The 15,767-nt window shown below is 40.6% G+C and overlaps 1 long non-coding RNA gene across 1 annotated transcript; it reads left to right on the top strand.

The window, feature by feature from the left end:
• Positions 1–710: 710 nt before the first annotated feature.
• On the top strand, positions 711–15,005 carry LOC137046795 (uncharacterized). The gene is made up of 3 exons (XR_010899077.1): positions 711–1,609; positions 2,482–2,945; positions 14,142–15,005. It is a non-coding gene; the product is annotated as an uncharacterized lncRNA (long non-coding RNA).
• Positions 15,006–15,767: the final 762 nt, after the last annotated feature.

Raw genomic sequence — 15,767 nt, 5'->3', positions numbered from 1 at the left:
GTCCAAATCAATGCAGTTTCAAAGGGCTTCAGAGAGCTCTGCATGATCCCAGCCGAGGAATATGGTCTAATGTAGCGAAAATATCTGTAATTTTCAACAACAACAAAAAAAAACATCTATATAATTTTGAACTTCACATTTTTTACTTCTTCATGACTTGTACGCTTGTGTCTTATTCCAGAGTTTAAAAAAAATGCGTAAAGACTAAATCAAATACCCTTTACAAAAAAAGGTAAAACAACAATGTCGGACTATTTTAAAGTTGGAGGAGAACATGAGATGGAGTTTATCGCTACTGGGTCGGTACTTCATGTACCCCACGGCCGTGACCTTTCCAACGTGATGGCGTCATACTTTGTGAAGAAGAACAACACTTAAGTCACGCATTTGAGGTGAAAAGTGTTTTTTTTTTTTTAAATGACTGATGGTTTCGCTAGATAAGACCCTTTTTCTCTGTTAAGATCGTGCAGTCTTTTTTTTATTTATTTGATCTGGACCTTCAACATGTTGGTTGCCATTGAAGTGCATTATATGGAGAAAAATCCAGGAATGTTTTCCTCAAAAAATTTAATTTCTTTTCGACTGAAATGAACATCTTGGATGAGATGGGGTTGAGTAAATTATTAGGGCATTTTCATTTTAAAGTGGACAAATCCTTTAAGAAAATCACAATCAGGATATATGGTTACAAGTGCCGTACAAATGCAGAATTTAAAAGCCAATCTGTTATTTATTTATTCTGTTATTTATATTTAGTAAAAGTAGGATAGCCTATACCCCTACAGATAGCCTAGCCTAGATACTCTGATAAAATAGGCCTATTATGCAGGCCTACTCATTTTCAATTTTACTTGAGTAAAAATACAAAATTATTTGATTGTTAATTTATTTAAGTAGGCTATTAAAGGTAAAAATGTATTCTCTACTGATCGATGAACCATGATTATTATTTAGCCAGCACTAGTCATGGCTGCATCCCAATGTGCATAGAAACTGTCTACTTATCTGCCCTAAACAGTATTGAATATTTCTAATGTCACATACTATTTTAGTATGGAAAGTATGCACATTTAGATGCAGGCTTAGTCAACCTAGGTTACTTAAAAAATGTGACGAAGTAAAATGCTTTGTTACTGTCACTGATCTACAGCTTTAGAAAACATGTATAGAGTAGGCCTAATTTATATAGATCAGTGGCTACTGTCCACAACCACTTTTCTGAACCGTTGTTTGTAATTCATTTGGGTGTCAACGTGATTAATTTATGTTTGAAATCAGTTCTCCTCAAGTTCTCACAGGTGACCTAATCACACGCGTAGTTCATTACGTCAACTACATTTTCCTCTAACATTTGAGGACCGGAACCATTTTTTTTTCTTCTTCATTTGAGACAGTTTGTGATTTCAAATCTTCATTTTGTGAAATGTTTAGCTTGCCTTGTAAAGTGTGTTTGTGCTATCTTATCTCGGTGAGAACAACTCAAAACCAGTCTGCAGTATTACCTGACGTCACGACGGTATCAGAATATAACGTTTCCCAAGAGGAGTGGAAAGATGTTCATCGCCTTGCACGACAGCTTCAGACCACCTTTGTTTTGAATGCAAAGCGGGTGAGGATGCTGCCCACACGGTTACATCACTAACAACAGCGCCCCCTTTCTTCCTTATGTCGCAACACGGTCTGACGTAATGTACATTGACGTCGCCTGGAAATTAACGTAATATTCACATGTAACGTTAGTTGGAGAGTGGAAATATGAGTTTACGACATTAGAAAAAAACAAATATGTTGACGACCCTGTCACATGTAAACATTCTATGAAAAAGTAATACACAATTAATACAACAATTATAACAATAATTATAGTAGCCTAGGCTATATATACAACAAATGCAACAAAATAATTAGTTATTTTATATATATATTATATAAACATATATATATATATATATATATATATATATATATATATATATATATATATATATATATATATATATATATATATATAATATTTATATATAAACACAATCATTTATATAATTATGTAAACAGTACATAAGTATAAGTAAAAAGTATTATATGTTGTTGTTAACATTGTAGTGAAAATGTGAGTTTGCAAAATTAGAAAGTCACCTAGATATTTACTTTATGTATGAATAAAAATGAATTTATAATAACACTAAGGGAAAGTGCTTAGATGTGTTTACCTGGCATAAGCTATCCGATAAATAAATGAAAATAAAATTGATATATATTTTGTACATTCATAAAAAGGTTTCAATGTATGTGAACAACAGACCTAAAAATGAATTAGTAATGATTATAAAAAAGACATTAAACTCTAAAAATGAAGAAAAACTCATGTTAACACTTCTCTATAATCAAAACAAAGGCAGGGACCTTATGACTGTTCAGTATATCTCACATTCATCGTTGACCCCCTCATAAAGGGGAGATTCTGTTTTTCATCTCTTACAGGTGGGTGTTCAGGAAGACCTCCAGTCAAACGGAGAGACAGTTTTTGACAGGCGGTCCACCCTCAGTTTCCATGGCCCCCCCATGTCATTTTGAGTCACTTTCTCAGTCTGGGTAATTTCTCATCATCCACTGATTTCTTACCTGGGGATCCCTGTCTGACTCACCAAAAGAACCTGATCTGAGAGACGTGGGTCTCAGACCCAAAACACAGCCCAGAGACGGAGGTGAGGATGAGGGGGATGGGGCTCACCTGGGGATTCCTTGGAGGAAGAGGGCCAACTCATCCTCACACACACCACAACAGAGAATTATTACATGCAGTAAGACTGCAGCCCACCTCAGAGAGTGATCAGTAAAAACAGACTTTCAGTCACTGCAGTAATAACAGCGTTAGGATTCTCTTCACATATCCATCAATCTGCAGCTCAGAGGGAGGGATTAGTTACAACAGATCACAATCTGATGTAAGTACTTCTGGTTTCTTGGTCTGTTTTATACCTTCATGTTCAGCTAAGATTTTACTCGAGTCTCAGAGATCCTGAATGTGCTTAAGTAATAATTATAATTTCTAAATTAACTTATTTTTTTCTTAAAGTTATTTTAATGTTCCCCTCATCTAATCACACCCCAGTTAGCAGATATATCGAAGCTGTAGACCTACAGTGCATTTTTCAGAAATGTGACTTGAGGTTTAAACAATGTTTACAGAATTAACCTGATACTTTAATGTTAACTTAATGTATCATTTAATGTAAAAAGAGAGGTGTAAATAGTGTACAAACAGAAATTCAATCGTATTTATTTTACCAATATATATTTTTTCTGAACGCCAACACTTGATATGCATCCATGAGTCGACAGGATATTTAATATTCCTTCGTTATTATCTCTTTAAACAAAATATATGTGTATGCACTATATATTTAGTTTATACAAGTATTATATTTATAGTATATACAATATCTTAAATACAAAGTGGTGTAATTGTATTTAAAATGTTAATGAATCTATACACATTCACAAATGCATTCATGACAGGATTTTTCATGTCCTCCATTATTACTTCTCGTTTCTCTAATGTTCATAAAGTGACGGATTACTATAGGCTACATATAGGTTTATGATTGTATTTTACTATTATTCACAGACTGAGAAAATAATACAAGCTTGTAAGCATGCATGTTATAGCATATTTAGTATATAGTGTGTGTGTGTGTCTATGTAATATATGTATGTATGTATGTATGTATGTATGTATGTATGTATGTATGTATATATATATATATATATATATATATATATATATATATATACACTGTATATAGATAGTGTGTGTGGTATGCACATACATCATGGATACGTTCTGTTAACACACACAATACAATTTATAAAAGTGTTATATTTATATATCCTTGAAATGAATGCAATGAAATCTCAAATACAAAGTGATGTAACTATTTGAAATGTTAATGACTCTAGTATCGTGTTTAGATATATTATTAAGTATTCACTCTTGTCACTGAGGGTTAAGAATATGATATTGTTTGTATTGTAGCGACTCAGGCGAATCAAACACACAATCGCCAGTTACATTTAACAAATATGTTTTGAAAGTGTGCTCACTAGCAGACCTTCCCCCAACACAGCAGAAGGAGATTCTTCAGTCACCCTGGAAACCATCTGATAAGGTGTTTTTATGGCCCCGAAAGGAATTTGGCCACATGAAGTTTCAGACACAAAGACACAGAGCTTTTGCCTCAAATTATAGACAAACCATCTATAAATGAACATGCACCCCAGGACATTATATGTAAACACATAACTGTCTTGTAAAATGTTTATTCTGTATGGTATTTTGCATATTTTTATCTTTGTCTTAACAAATTACTAGTTCAGATAACCTCATATATGTCATGTCTCCTATCAAATTAATGCTCACTTCACGACTTACACTTCCATGTATATCACTTATTCAGAAAATGCAGTGTGTGTTTGTTGCATTAATTATAGTATGAAGACTCAGAGACCCACTGAGTCGAACCTTCAAACAAAGAGCCATAAATCTGCTGAGGAATTTCCCGCCGGGAAATCCCAACACTCTCATTGGTTAAGTTTAACCCCAGAGGGTGGGACTACTCCCAGACCTTAAAAGAGGTGCTCGGATGCCCTCCCTCTCTCTCTCTTCTCTTCTCCGAAACTCTCTGGCTTTCACTTCTCCTCTCTCTCCTGTGGGAGCCAACACCCACGGGGGGGGGGGGGGGGGGGGGGGGGGGCTGGCACTCAAGCCAGGCCACCAATGCAGGCCCTCCAAGCAGGCCTCATCTCTTCCAAAAATCTTCTCTTCTACAATCCGATCTTCAAGAACACGAAGCATCGCTAAAGCAAACAGCCGCTTCCCTCCCAACCTCGGAAAGGACCGCCGGACATGCAGGACATTTGAACACGCAGAGACACATACGCACACAAGCGAGAAGCCAAAACGAAACCAAAAAGAATGCAAGTATTCTATTTCTTACTGCTGTAAAGAGGGTGTGTTATTCTCCCGTTGGGATAAATTAACTCCGTGAAGGTCGTATTTGGTTGAATTGAAGGAAAGTTGTGTTTCTTACCCTCCCCCACTCTCTTTGTCTCTCTCTCTCCCTCTCTCTTTGTCTCTCTCTCTCTCTTTTATCTCTCTCTAACTTCAGTCTATTCATTATTCTCGTTTATGTATTCTTTCGTTAATATCTATACTTCTACTCTCTTGATGCATATTTAGTATGTACTTTCTGTGTGAATTGTAGTGTTATTTTTAGTCTGTGTTTATTAAACCTTCAAAAGACATTTAATGAGTTGAATCTGTTATTCTGCCACATACACAAAGTCAATGAAACTTGCGATCTAAACGTTACCTAACTGCTTATGCTACTATGTTAGTAAAGTAAACTGTATGACCATTTGAAATATTGAACTTATCCTGATCAGTAAAGTTAATGTTTCTTATGCGCTCGTAAAGCAGTAATCCCTTTATTGAGAATTGATTTGAAAAGTCTATAACTAATTTGCAGGACAAACTTAGTAGGATAATTTCAAGCAATTCCATAAAGGGTTACTTGTATTTAATTAAACAATTTTCCCTATCGGAAAATTTTAATACGTAATGAACAACTGGCAAATTATATTCATAAATTCATGAATATTGAATATTAAATCCCTTTTGAGTTAATTATTCCCCGAGACATTAAACTCATTAGTCGTTGTTGTTACATTTATTTGGTGGAGAATGCGGGCAAGTTTCAAACGTTTGTGTATGTGTGAATGATATTCATATTCTATTCATTGTGTATTTTTGAGGTATTAATAACCTGCACGCGCGTTTTTGTTTCGTTTTGTTTTGGTGTTGTTTTGTGAATTGAACGGTACGCGCAAGGCGAACCCAAGCATAAACAGATGCTGAGAAATGTTGAAGTAGCCGGATTATATTAATAAAAATATGAACGGTACGAAAATCCGCGTGATCTCCGAAACCCCCTGCAGCCGTAGGCGCAATAGGTTTTATCCGCGTGATTTCCAAACAAATGTATTGTAGGAAACCCATACATTTGACTCGAGCAATATATTATGTGTTCCATCAAAATAATGAGATTTTGATGATGTCTGTAGACACGTACGTTGCGTTATCCCGCTTGATCTGAACTACGGAAAGTTTCTATCATTGCGGAAGATTGGGACAGGGCGAGACTCTCCTGTACAATATAAGGGGCCTCAGAATAATTATTATATCGTTAAGATAAACGATAACTCCTGGTTTAAGTCTGGCTTAGCTAACCAAAGACCTGAGACCTAAAACATTTGAATCAGAGATGCTGAAAACCGTCAGCCATATTGATAAATGTCTATTGGAGTCCATGTAAAATGCGTGAATAGGCAGAAGATAAATTCCTGTTTTTCACCCGTTTCGTTGAGTCATTTGTAAATGATTTGCAAGAGCCAGTAAAGCGCAGAACGCCAGGGCGACCCAGAAATTGCAACGCCGCTTGCAAACCGCCAGAGGGCGACTCAAGAATTGCAACGCCGCTTGCAACCCGCCAGAGGGCGACTCAAGAATTGCAACGCCGCTTGCAACCCGCCAGAGGGCGACTCTAGAACCAGACAAAGCCATCTGGTGAGCATTTCCGCCTAACTAACTCTAGTCTAGGGCGGGCGCAACAGCGCCATCGTGTGGATAAATTCGGATAGTTTCACTCTCCGTTATTTGATTCGGCCTTAACAAAATAAGTTTGAGCCTATAAATTGTTTATTGCTTACTGTTGTACACAGTTTCATTTATACAATTTTTCTAGCAACAACCAAATCTCCTTTCTCGCTGATTAAACACCCTTATTCGAATTTGAAGTTTAAAAAGAAACATAACTTCCTCTAACCCAAAGTGAAATTAGGTTTAAGTCACAGACAGTCCAATTGGAAGGAAGGACGCCACCGTGTGGCTATACCCTGTTAAGTCAGCGCAACACTAAATCCCTACGCCCTTCCTGATTAATTCTTTTATTTGGATAACTCCCATTTAGAGATCAATCGTTATAGGGTAGGATTTTTGATTGGCTTTCTTTTATTTGATTTTCCTTACAGGCTTAGTTAAATTTCATTTAAACTTGCTTTGAATTTAATTTGAATTAAGTTGAGCTTCTAATTTTTATTTTTATCTCATTTTTTTTATTTTATTTAATTTATCATTTTATTTTAATTTTTAATTTTCAATTTTTAATCTTAATTTTTAATTTTAATTAAATTTTTAATTAAAAATTATTATTATTAATTTTTTTTTTTTTTATTATTAATAATTTTTTTTTTTTTTTTCTCTCGCTGCAAAAGTTTTCTTTTCCCCTCCCATCGGGAACAAAGCTCAGTCTGGTAATTACAAACAGTATCAAAGGTGCTTTTTGTTTTATCACTACTTGACAGAAACTTTTGCCTTTTTCTAAATTGCTCTTGATATTTAATCTTCCACTTAAGCGACCTCAATTCACCCCGGATGAGCTAAATGGGACAACCCATAGTACAAGCCGAATTTTAGTATATCTTGAGCATTAAGCCTATTAATTTTCCCTAACACTCCCGGCGCGCACGCTGACATTCCTTTCATTACAGACCAATTCATCTTGTGTTTGTTTCCACTGTGCTCTTTCCTATCCTCACTGTTGGACTATCACGATTGTGTTTCTTTCAGTTCACCAAGAGACCCCAAGGAGAATTAGATAGTCCCGGGACGACCGAGCAGCAGTTCACCAAGTGACAACCAGGGCTACCGCCCACCTAATTGTCTGAATTGTCTAATTATCTAACTGTCTAGATCAGTTAGCCAAAATTCCCAGCTATCCGTACGATAGCTCGTTAGCTTAGAACAAGCTTGCATTGGCTCTCTCTCTGTGTGTGTGTGTGTGCTGTGTTTCTTTCGTCCGCAGTAATGTTCCGTGCACCCAGTTCCGCCGTCCCGTGGGACCGCCTAACGACATGGCTGGAAGCGCTAACGGCCACCAGTCAAGGAAGTCTGGTGCAGCTGAGCCAGGGACAACTAGACACCGAGCTAGATCAGCTGATGACACACGACCCCACGCACAGCTACTCCAACAAGGAAGTGGCCAAGATCCTCGGAAGCCTCGCCCACGTCCTCGTCGCACAGGCACGTCTAAGCGAAGGGAGCTACGACAACCTGGAACAGGAGGCAGCAACGCTAAAGCTTCAAGCCGAGGAGGCCCGGAGAGACCAAGCCCTCACCCAGCTTCGTCTAGATCAGCTTCTAGACACAGAGAAAGACGACGAAACAGACAAAGAACAAAGAAAAGAAATAGAAAGACTTCAAAAGACCCTGAAGGAGCTCCGTCGTGACACCGACCGACGAGTACAGTCAGAGAAAGACGCCAGGAAAAACCTCGACGAAAAGCTTCGGCGTGGCGAATCCCTCCTGGAGAGAGCCACTGATGAACTTAAAGACAGAGACATTAAAGCTAAAGTCTATGCAAAACATTTGCAGTCGGCACAAGCCGAGATCGACGAGCTCATCCAGCAAAGACACAAGCTCAAAAATGAACTTGACATGGTGCAAAGAGAACTGAGACAATCATATATAGTGCAACGTTACCGGAAGGGGGAAACACACAACACACAGTTTCCCCTGACCAGTTACTCCGCACATTTTAGCCACGAAGCAAGAGCTACGAGGGGGGACGACAGCCCCCTGTTTAAAAGATCACCCGCCAGTCTCCACGAATCCCCGTCAGCAGCAAAGGAAAGGACGCCCTTCCAGGAAGTCAAGGTCAACAGCCACGAAGCTTCAAAGAACCTTGACAAGCTGGCCAGAAATATTCCTACCTTCAGCCCAGACCCGGCAGGAGGACACGACGTCCACGCATACTTAAAAGACATAGACTTTTATTTGCAAACTGTCGCTCACGCGAACAACTGGGACAGACTGTACCTGCTCAGGGCCACGTCTAATCGTGACGTACGCAGCTTTCTGGATCGACAACCAGAGGCCATCAAAGCGGACTACTGGCATCTACGACAAGCTCTAATTCGTGAGTACTCCGACCCCGAGTCAGACCAGGGGTTCATCACTGCCATGGACCTCAAGCAAGCTCGACGTGAGACCTCACAGAACTTTTATAACAGACTGCGACGTGCCTACTTCGGGACACGTAACGACCCAGGCATGGAGGAGGACATCAACTTCAAAACTCTTTTCCTCCGAAACCTGCACCCTACCATCAGTTACCACCTGGGGGTGCTGGCGTGCCCGCGCAGCATGGGCACACAACAGTTAAGAGACTTGGCTCACAAAGCTTACGTCAAACAGAAAACCATTTCTGAGAAGACTGTAAAACAGCCCACCATCTGCCCTGTCTCTGAGCACCACCCAGAGCTAACCCTAGAGGGCGCCAAACAGAACCACAGTTACCGACCCGTCAACAGAGAGTCCAAACCACTCCAAGCCAGCAGAGGGCAGCGTGGTCATAATGGCAACCGTCCACGGTACCAGAGCGATCGCTCTGAAGGATCCTGGGACCCGCCTCGCCCAAAAAGCCAGCGAAGAGGCCACTCTCGACGGGACAATGGTAGGCCCAGACCTGAACCCACGTCTGGCAAAGAAAGTGTAGCTGCTTCTGAAGTTACAGAGCTCATAAAGATCCTGAAAGAGCTCCTCCGACAGAAACCTCACAAGGAAGACAAGAAGGACGGACCAGGTACAGCACGACTAGACATGATACCTGAAATCAACCTTCCCGCCCTTCCTGCAACTGAATCATCCACCCTGAACACTGTTCCCCAACCACGGACTAGTGTACTAACTGTTGCACCCCCACACGTCAGCAGCACACACTCACTACAGCTGACAGCAACAGCCTCTAATCAAGACAGCATCATGGGACAGCCCAGCGTACCAGAAAGCGCTGCTTTGATTGTTTGCACGCATAATGAGACACTTGACACATATCCAGACGGCTTATCAAGCAACACACAGGTCCCCACACCAAGATTCCTGGGAAACCTAATCGAGAAGGGGATGGCTCGAAAACTCTATCTGACTATCACTATGGAAAGGGAATTTAAGCTCGAAGCCCTAGTTGACACTGGCTCCGACCTCACGCTTATATCCGCCCAACTGTTTGAAAGACTCAGATTTGAAGCACAGAGGAAAAATCGCACCCTTAACCTTCACACTTGTAAGCTAAATGTGCAGTCGTATAGCCAAAACGACATCCAGCTCAAGCACGTAGCTTCCATCCACCTGACAATTGGACCTATGAGGCTGATACACCCAGTCTATATCTCCCCTATGAACACTTATCCGTTTCTCATCGGAAAAGACCTGCTGGACCGCTTCGAACCCCTACTGGACTTCAAACAGCTGAAAGTCTGGGCTCAAGTGCGTGACCCTCTGCCCCTTCAGACACACACATCGTCTGAGCAAGACTGTCAAGTCACAGAGGTCACGGGAACTCCCACAGAGCCAGACTGCCAGGCCACAAAGGCCACGGGACCCCCTGCAGCACACTGTGACAACACAGCCTCAGCCCCAAAACCAAGTTCAAGTCCGCTACTTTGCACATTTCAGCTATCCAAAGACTCTGATGCCTTCTGCCCCCAGGTCATGAATGACCTACAGCTGAATGACATTGTCACAACGAACAGTATCCCTGCACTGTGGGCAGACAACTCAACAAAAAGTCTACCACTGTGCAATACAATCAGTAAAAACACACCACACGGCGACATGTGGGCACCCCCGCACCCCACATCCAGCCCCATTGTTGCAGTGCTAACCTACAGCAAGCGATCGACACCGGCTACAATGCCGGCCTTGCAGCTGCTATCGCTAACTCCGCAAATTTCCAACAACGATATTGCGGATATGCAAACCTCTGACACTGCAATAAAGACAATTCTTGACCACCTCTCAGACCCCTCCAACCACCCTATCACTGACTCTGAGCTCATTGATGACTCTAGCCACAAGCATCTACATAACTCCAGACACATGATGCGTATTATGGACAACATTCTCTGGTGTGCACCCGATGGCAACACAGCGCCACAGCTTGTAGTGCCACGGTCGCAAAGGGGGGTGATGCTAATGTACGCCCACAACACACCATGTGCTGGACACCACGGCACCAGAGCCACGTATGACACACTGAAACAGGTGGCATATGGGCCTGGGATGCATCAAGATGCGGCAGAGTATGTTAGAGAATGGCTAGTTCGCTGCCGGTTCCAACCAGCAAACCCGAACCACAGAGCCCCACTGCAACACAGAGGGACCACGTTCCCATGGTCAAACCTACAAATCGACCGGGTAGAACCCCTGCCCAGGTCCACAAAAGGCAAAAAGTACTTTCTCACAGTGGTGTGCCAGTTTACCAAGTGGGTGGAGTGTCAACCAGCACCCAACGACACCGCCCAGACCACGGCATACCACCTGATGAATCACATCTTTTTCCTGTCAAGATTGCCACTGAGAATCAACTCAGACAGAGGCATCCACTTCACTACTGAGGCCATGCAACAGATCTGGAAATGCCTAAGAAACGCGGCCGTGATCATGCTCCTGTGCCTCCAGACAATCAGAGGCCAGCCACCACCAGACATCATCACACCGGGTCCAACCTCGGGCATCGCACTGAGAGAGCAACCTGGACTGCTGATCACCAACTGCAAATGAATCCTCAAAAGAAAGACGTACTCTCCTGAACTTCACATCAGCAGCGCAAGCTCCTCCAGCCCTGCACACAAACGCAAAGGGGGGGAGGAGCCCAAGCCCTCTGCCTAACCTTACACCAGCTTCAAGAACCTTCTCCTCCAACACCAGTTAGTCACCTTGTAGGCAATACTGCCAAGCCCCACACTATGTCATGCATGTGATTTGAGAAAGAAGGCCTTAAACGAACACAAGGCCGCCTCTGAAGGGATTCTCAAAACCCCAATGACTTTGAACTTTGAAACAGAGAAACCAAAGTGGATCACCAGAAGGCACCCAGCCTGGCCACAATGCGAGGCACCCTCTGAAAAGTTCCTAGTCAGCATAGGACATAAAAGTGTCAAGATGCAGTCCATCTTCCTAGGCAGAAGACCTAAAGGACTGACTGGCCATTGCGAGGAACATGGTTCCACCCAGGGCTGCAGAAAGCCCACAGCACACCTGCACCACACAAACGGACTTCTGGATGACAGGTGACGCACCGTCAGGGCACCTGCTGCCTCGACACCTGCTGCACAAGCACAGAGACCTGAACTGGCTACTGTCTGCCTTATCTGCCGTGGAACGACCATCACTTCAGGAGACACAAACAACTGGAGCCTAACATGGCTATGGTGTGTCTGATCTTCCTGAATCTTTGATATCGCTCGTTGTTGTCCATAGGAGGGACAACTAGCGAAAGGGGGGATTATGTAGCGACTCAGGCGAATCAAACACACAATCGCCAGTTACATTTAACAAATATGTTTTGAAAGTGTGCTCACTAGCAGACCTTCCCCCAACACAGCAGAAGGAGATTCTTCAGTCACCCTGGAAACCATCTGATAAGGTGTTTTTATGGCCCCGAAAGGAATTTGGCCACATGAAGTTTCAGACACAAAGACACAGAGCTTTTGCCTCAAATTATAGACAAACCATCTATAAATGAACATGCACCCCAGGACATTATATGTAAACACATAACTGTCTTGTAAAATGTTTATTCTGTATGGTATTTTGCATATTTTTATCTTTGTCTTAACAAATTACTAGTTCAGATAACCTCATATATGTCATGTCTCCTATCAAATTAATGCTCACTTCACGACTTACACTTCCATGTATATCACTTATTCAGAAAATGCAGTGTGTGTTTGTTGCATTAATTATAGTATGAAGACTCAGAGACCCACTGAGTCGAACCTTCAAACAAAGAGCCATAAATCTGCTGAGGAATTTCCCGCCGGGAAATCCCAACACTCTCATTGGTTAAGTTTAACCCCAGAGGGTGGGACTACTCCCAGACCTTAAAAGAGGTGCTCGGATGCCCTCCCTCTCTCTCTCTTCTCTTCTCCGAAACTCTCTGGCTTTCACTTCTCCTCTCTCTCCTGTGGGAGCCAACACCCACGGGGGGGGGGGGCTGGCACTCAAGCCAGGCCACCAATGCAGGCCCTCCAAGCAGGCCTCATCTCTTCCAAAAATCTTCTCTTCTACAATCCGATCTTCAAGAACACGAAGCATCGCTAAAGCAAACAGCCGCTTCCCTCCCAACCTCGGAAAGGACCGCCGGACATGCAGGACATTTGAACACGCAGAGACACATACGCACACAAGCGAGAAGCCAAAACGAAACCAAAAAGAATGCAAGTATTCTATTTCTTACTGCTGTAAAGAGGGTGTGTTATTCTCCCGTTGGGATAAATTAACTCCGTGAAGGTCGTATTTGGTTGAATTGAAGGAAAGTTGTGTTTCTTACCCTCCCCCACTCTCTTTGTCTCTCTCTCTCCCTCTCTCTTTGTCTCTCTCTCTCTCTTTTATCTCTCTCTAACTTCAGTCTATTCATTATTCTCGTTTATGTATTCTTTCGTTAATATCTATACTTCTACTCTCTTGATGCATATTTAGTATGTACTTTCTGTGTGAATTGTAGTGTTATTTTTAGTCTGTGTTTATTAAACCTTCAAAAGACATTTAATGAGTTGAATCTGTTATTCTGCCACATACACAAAGTCAATGAAACTTGCGATCTAAACGTTACCTAACTGCTTATGCTACTATGTTAGTAAAGTAAACTGTATGACCATTTGAAATATTGAACTTATCCTGATCAGTAAAGTTAATGTTTCTTATGCGCTCGTAAAGCAGTAATCCCTTTATTGAGAATTGATTTGAAAAGTCTATAACTAATTTGCAGGACAAACTTAGTAGGATAATTTCAAGCAATTCCATAAAGGGTTACTTGTATTTAATTAAACAATTTTCCCTATCGGAAAATTTTAATACGTAATGAACAACTGGCAAATTATATTCATAAATTCATGAATATTGAATATTAAATCCCTTTTGAGTTAATTATTCCCCGAGACATTAAACTCATTAGTCGTTGTTGTTACAGTATGTAGTCATCCTTTTAAAATTTATATGCTGTCTTTTTCAACCCTTCAAGGGAATTGGTCTTGTGTCTCTATTAATGGATTCCATCTTGAGACAAAGGCTCAAAGACGAATGGACATTCAAAATGGTAGATTCCGCACACAGTGTAACATAAATACTGTAATAACGGGCAATTGGGTCATTTTTTGGCTGTATTTCATGTGGGAATATGTCGTGAGCTGTGTGCTCATCGGTAAAGACAAAGATCACAAAGAAAGTTATCAAGACACAACAAAGGATAAGAACATCAGTTCTTTTTTTCAGAACATTAGCACATTGTAAGTTTAAGGAAAGTTCAAGTAGGCTATGACATGTATTATATTAATTTTCAAATATGAGAATATCCACTTTAGATTAAATGTATATTTGTACCTATTTGGAAACTTTATTTGGTAACACTTTATTTTACAGTGTATTGTGGTACATGTAGTTACTAGTATCATCTATAAATTATGCATAATTACAAACCAAACCCTATACTAACTCTACAGTAAGTACATGTAGTTACATAATATTACTCCATACTTAAATGTATAATTACAGTGTAACAAAAACACATATACATTTTTATTTATTTGCATATTTTCAAATGTGAGAATTTAGCTGAGAGTAAGTTAAATGCAGTTACGCAGAATTTACTGTTATTGATGAGTACATGTAACGTGTAACAAAGACACTGTCACTTAAAGTGTTACTTATTTTCTGCGAGTTATGTGCTTGTCTTCTTTTTTGCTTTAATGTACTGGAAGCTAAACATGAGCTCTTTTTAATTGAAATGAATAAAATTTGATGTAGGTGTATGAATTGAATGTATTCTGTGAATTTAATAACATTTTAATGTAACATGGTTTAACATGGTTTTTCTACAATCAATAAAGATTTTGAAACAACAAGAATCGTGTTTTTCCATTGACATTCGTTGTACTCAGTCAAAATGTTTGAAAGCCCAACAAAATGAATAAACTACTGATAAAACATTGCTTTTACAGTTCAGAGACTGTAGAGCTAAACAATGTAATGGAGGTCTTGTGTTGAGAGTCTGTGTCTGTGACGCTCTCCGTGCGGCAAGGTCTGTGGTCTCTCTGTGGTGGTTTTGTTTTAGTGTAACGCTGAGGAGCTCAAAGCTGAACGAGCGATGCGAGAGAGATAATGTTCTGTCTTTTTGCACAGGAAGGGGTTTGTTCATTTGCCTCAAAGTATCAGGAAGAACAGCTGCATATTCAAATTGAATGGCAGCACTTCTCTCATACCCACATTTTGTTAATTCGACACAGACCCTTTATTATTTTCTGACTGTATTTGTGTTTCCCTTAAATAGTCCTTTTCATTGTAAATGTTACATTTGTCCACATTCGTCTTGTATTTTAATTGTTGTGCATTTACCAGCTTTTTACTGTTTTTTTGTTTCGATTTTTTTAGAGGATGAATAAAGTCAGTTCCCAATTCACACAGGTGTCGTAGCAGAGTAACCACAGGTGTTGTGTAGTTCATCACATTAACTATCAATGTGCAATTATTAAGGTAGTCTGTTGCATTGAGTTGTTGATGCATACATATTTCAAACTAATCAGCCTTGCTTTGATCAGACACTGGGCAATATCATTCAGTATAGTTTCATAAAAGGAGCACACACCCTCAG

The sequence above is a fragment of the Pseudorasbora parva genome, chromosome 18, assembly GCF_024679245.1.
Source record: "Pseudorasbora parva isolate DD20220531a chromosome 18, ASM2467924v1, whole genome shotgun sequence".
NCBI lineage: Eukaryota > Metazoa > Chordata > Actinopteri > Cypriniformes > Gobionidae > Pseudorasbora > Pseudorasbora parva.
Note: the sequence above shows the minus strand (reverse complement) of the source record. Positions and strands in the feature narration are given on the sequence as shown.